Below are 6,012 nucleotides of genomic sequence, written 5' to 3' on the forward strand. Positions count from 1 at the left end.
GCACAAGAACCAGCTAGCTTAACCTTCCTTGATTGTATTTTAGTATATGAGACATAATGGGAAATATGCTCGACAATCTATGTCTTTTTCATTATTTTTGTAATCACCTTTTCTTTTAAAAAGAATTTATCTGTAATCACTTTCATGTCCACAATAGTTATATGGAGTAATTTTTCTGAATTTTGCCAAAAAGAACCTTAGGTTATTTCAACCTAAAGTGATGAATAACTGAATTTTAAATAAATACTTCATAAGTTCGTATTAATACTTCGTAGTATCAGGCTGTTATTAAATTGGATTTATTCCTTTATACTTGTAGTAAAGGAGAAAAAAAAAATACCCCTCATATTCATATAATTAAAAAAATAATTATTTTTACGGACTATTGTTTTGTTTTTTCTTTATTACAATTTCATAGGCAATTTGATCAACAATCCCTAAATTAAAATTTTGGATGGAATTGGAAGTTTCAATATAAACCGCAATGTATGTACTTGAAACTTGAGTAAAACATGTAAATTTTTGACCGAGGAGATTTCATAAGTGAAAAATAAAGATGGTTTAGATTCATTACCAAATACAAAGCTACATTTATGACCCTTAAACATGTATGTAATGTAGTAAAATGCACGTTCTGATAGAATTGAAGCACCATGTGTATGATTTAGTTGCCTTTCCTTTTCTTCTTGTTTAATAAAATAAGGCCAAGGTTTATGTATACAAAGTTTAGATTGAGCCTCTAATTTATTTATTTATTTTACGGTAAGAAGAATGACCCTGACCGAACTTCAACTCACACGGTTTTTTTGGTACAATATTTATGGGTCAGATACTTTGAGAGTGAGGGGGAAAGGGTAACGGATTCTCACCTTCAAAATGCCTCGATCTAGTGGGGTTTGAACACCCCAACCTCAAGGTTGGAAGGTGCAATCTTTTCCACTACACTAAGCTATTAGCTTGGTCGAGCCTCTAATTTATTGTAAGACTAGAATATACAAATATGGTATAGTCGGTCTAAAAATTGAATAATACGAAGAATATACAAAGGGGCATTTTTGCATAATAAGATGGGAGTTTAGAAATGATAATACGCATATGCAAATAGCCAATCCCACAAATAAAAACCACATGCAAAGGGCAAAGAGGGAGGTGCCCACATTCTACATTCCAGCTAATAAGGTAAGGTAACCTTGATTTTATATTTTATATTTTATATTTTTATTTGTATTTATAATTAATATTTATATTTATATTTAAAAAATGAAAACAATAAAAAAAAAAAAATGGAAATGGATGGGAAAGAGTGGAGGGATCATGTGATGTAAATCTTGATTTTGGGATTTGAGAAGAGACATGCCACTCAGGGTTGCTCCCTTGCTTGAGACCAACCCACCTTATTGCCATCAAACTAATACACACTTCACTATCTCACTCCCTCCCAAATTTTTTAAAAAATTATTAGGGATTTTAATTTTTATTAGTATTATTATTGTATTTGTATTATGGGGTTCACTTAATTTCAATTTGGATTATCAATTTAGGAGTACTAATTATTTAATTAATTACCATTGTAAACTTAATCAACGTGTACTCAAGTTAATGTAAAGTTGTCCACCACTCTTTTCAACCCATTCCTTAGTTTATTTCAAATCAAGTTAAATTATTAATTTGAATGTATATGTATGTACTAAAAGATATGGTAATTAAAATAGTCAAGAATCATGTGGGTCTTTCACGGCAATATTTTATTCACTTGATTATGAATTTGTGATTACTACACTTTTCACAATAATCATGATTTACTGTGGAAGGAAGGGTTGAAGAACAATGGTTAAAACTAGTACTACGTATAAATTATAAGGAGATGAAACTTGAGAAAATTTGGTGTGATTTATAATGAATTAAATAAAATGGACATGATTTTATATTTTAATATGTGATTATTGAATTGAACACACAAGATCACATTGGAAGAAAATTTGACCACATACAAATTCAGAAAGGCCGTCTCAGTTTAGAACCAATTAGCGGCAAGAGAGGTAACTCAATACTTTTTTTTTTTTTTTTTTTTCTTTTTTTAAAAAAGATCATCTTTCCTCAATTTATTTAATGTAAAATAGTTAGTCTGAACTCATATGTGAGTTATTTATATACTCATTAAATAAGCAATGACGGAAAAATTAGTTAAACTTAGAGAAACATTCATACTTGGTATATATGTGATTTTTCAATACAATTTAATTTAGATGTTTGGATAACAATTCTAATATACTTGTATATGCTACCTCAATATGGAATTCTAGTCCACTAAGAATAAGTTTGAAGAGGTTGAAGTTAACTAAACTAAGTTATCTTGAGTGTTTGTAAAAAGTTGGTCTATTAGTTTGCAGTGGTTATCCAGCTGAGTTTGGAAGTCTGTGCATTGCGCAATAGTTGATGAAACACCGATATAAGTATGATCGGTTGAGGTTGTATTGCTCAAATTGCGCATGTTTCTTGCAACCGTATAGTTCCTTGTGATATAAATGCTTAATTTGTGAATGTTGTTCAGGTTAGAGACATTGGGTTGCACACAAGTTATGGAAAGTTGCATGATTTGTGTGAGAATACTAATGCAATTCATATTCTTGGTATGTATGTTATTGCCTATAGCCTATGATTCATTGTCGCGTTATACAAAGTAACCCTTATTTATCTTAAGGAAAAGTTGAAAAATCATATACAACCTGATAAGTACTCTTAAATTTAAAGAAAGAAATGTTTTTGTTAGTATTAATAAAATCTCATCATTGTATGATTAGAAGATTTCTTAACCTAGATTTAACAATTATTCGACTAAAACTATAGCTAATAACATTTACTCCTACTATATACAAATCTAAAACAACTAGTTAGCTAAGAATATATAGCTAATTAACAATCATAGAGCACCACATATCTAAGTTTTTGCCAAACATGCCTAATAATTTTTTTTTTTTTTTTTTTTTTTTTTTTTCCAATTAATATTTGAAGTAAGCAAAAGAGTGTACTTTCATGTACGGCATGCCTTACAAGCTTACTTACGTATATACTCAGAATTATTATCAAATTAATAGAGGAGTCTTACACTCTCTCATCTAACTCAAACATTATATTATGTGCTATTATATGAAAAGTACAAAAATGGTTAATAGAAGTAAATGAAATGTTGCCTAAGCAAGCAACAAGTTGTATGTCAAGGAAACAAATATTACTTCTTACCCATCTCTATCTGCCTCAGATACAGGGACCATATCCAAGATTTCCCTGCAGGTGTAAAATGGATCACAATCTCACATACATGCATGCTACATAATTAACATATTACTATTATCTCATTAATTATATGATTAAGATAATTTGATTTGATGACATGAAAATGACAGCTTTAGTTTTCTTTACTTTCTCCTTTCCAAATCCTTATCCTCTCCTTTGACTACTTAATTGGTTAATAGTATAAAATTAATTAAGGGTCTAAATAAATCTACTATGTTACTGTAAAAAAACAGTATAAAACTCCTCAAAAGCTGGCTTAATTAATTTAATTGAAGTTGGTAACTATAATACAAAAATTATTTAATCAGATTAGCTTCTTATCCTTTTAACAACTTGCAAAAATCCTCTGTTCATGTGTTAAACTTACAGCTGATATATAAACTATATATATTTGGAAAAAGTTGTTGACATTTTATTTAGTTATTATATTAGCACTAGATAACCTTATTCAAAAACTTCTAGAATTGTGATTGTGCAACTTGCAAGAAATTGAGATATTTAGTGAAATTTTATTTATTGGACATCTTTTAAATTTTGTTTCATGTGTCACGGATATCCAAGGTTATATATTTTCCTGAAATTGGCGGGAGGTAAGCTATAGTTGCATCATTTAATGTAAGATCATGTTAAAATCTGGGATGGTATGTACTTGGCAATGTACTAGTCCAATGGTGATTGTTAGCAATGAGTGAATAAACCCTAATTACATGTAATTTGTGACTTGTAAGTTGTAGACTTGTAGTGTAGACAATTACTTCCTCAGTTAAAATAGTAGCAAGCTCCTCACTAGGCGACAAGTGTAATGTAAAGTTTAACCTTTTTTTTTTTTATTTTTTTTATTTTTTTATATGTCCCTTAACTAATGAATGTGAATAGCAAGCTATCAAATGTTGTGGCCAATTATTGTGGGGTTTTGTAGATTCAAAAGTCCAAAGCCATAATACCTTGTATTTCATCATAGAACTTGGCTTTAAGGATTTTTTAAAACAATATATTCTCCATTCTAAGAGGTGTACATACCATTTGAGACTTTGAGTACATGCATCCTCTTGCAACAATTCATGTGGTATACACATGGAAATATGTGACCTGATACACCGTCCGTCCCATCATAGTCTCCAATTTTATTGATGAAAGATACAAAGATATGAACATGGAATAATCTTATAACCTACATTTTCGAATCAAGCTCTTAGATATTATATACCGTCTAAGATAGTTAGCACACACAACTACTTTAATAAGAACAATAATTGCAAGCTTATATCGAATTAAGGAACTTATTCATTGATCAAAATGACCATTCAAACAACACAAAATGTGTCGTTGAAATACTTACAACACAATCTTAGTTCAATAGGGAAAACTAGATGATTACGGCACTTTGACTGCGGAGGACAAAAATGATAGAATTAAGTTGGATAAATTTATGGATAATGTATTTGGTATGGTAGCTGAGCCAAGGCTTTATGCTGTCAATCATATAAATAATTAAGCAATTAATACAATACAATGCATTTATAAAATCACAACTAAGCCAATCATTTGATTAAAGGTTTTCCTAATAAGATTTGTTTTCAGTTAATTTTGTATTACATTGCTTGGTACGAAGGGGACTAACCTGGACCTCAGTGTATTTTATTTATTTAATTAAAAGAGAAAAAGGGAAGTATAGTTTATTAATGCATAATAAGTCCATATTGTTGGCGACGCTTTCATGATTAAATGATATAGTGATAGGCATGTGCATAACAGCATAATATAAGAGGGCGTGGCTTTGTTATAAATCAACCCTTTGCTTAATGCGCAAACAAGAACGGAACTTCCTAGGTCTTAAAACAATTATAATTATCTTCACCAAAAACAATTATAATTATGCATACCTAAGTAGTTGAGTTAGTTTGCATTAGAAATTCCTCTCGTGTGGACTGTGGAGGGTTTTCTATCATGAGGACTGTAGAGGTTTCCTAATATTTTTATTTTTCTTTTCTTTATAAAAAAATAAAATAAAATAGTTGTGTTAGTCATGGCTTAAAAAAAAAGTAGTTGAGTTAGTCATATATGTCGTTGATCTGTAAGAGGTTTCGAACCGATAAGATAATTCTTCTTTCATACTAAAGAAAATTAATTATAAGAGGTGATATCGAAAATCTTCTAATCTCATGTTTATCACTAATCAGTCTCATACAGATTATAGAGTATAACAAAAAATGTGAGTTAAAATCAATATGTATCATCTATACCTTTCATGACTTATCCGAATGGACACAAATACTCATATATTTTTTTAAAAAATTTGGGATTAAAATGTAATATATAGTATACGTGTATATGGTATACTGTATTCCTATAAAAAAAAAACATGTACCGTAGGACCAAAACAGATGCTCGTAATAGTATCAGATAGGAGGTCTTCAACTGAAAAATACCTGAAAATAAGGGCAGAGCATATGGGTTAGGCACATTGAATCGGCAGGAATTCGAGAGCAAGAAAAAGACAAAACACACGCTTTAGCAGAATATTATTACTCCAATAATTGTACGGCTAAAGATCCCTAATATGTGCTACAAGTCAATTATTTCTCAACAAATTTAAGGGTTGACAAGGCAAACAATAGATCATAATCGTGATTTTGCTGCCTTGTTCACAAGAGACAAAAGTGCCTTAATGATTCCTGCAATACCTGTTTCATTTTATAAAAAAAAACCACACACGCG

The sequence above is a fragment of the Chenopodium album genome, chromosome 13, assembly GCF_948465745.1.
Source record: "Chenopodium album chromosome 13, dcCheAlbu1.1, whole genome shotgun sequence".
Taxonomy (NCBI): Eukaryota; Viridiplantae; Streptophyta; class Magnoliopsida; order Caryophyllales; family Amaranthaceae; genus Chenopodium; species Chenopodium album.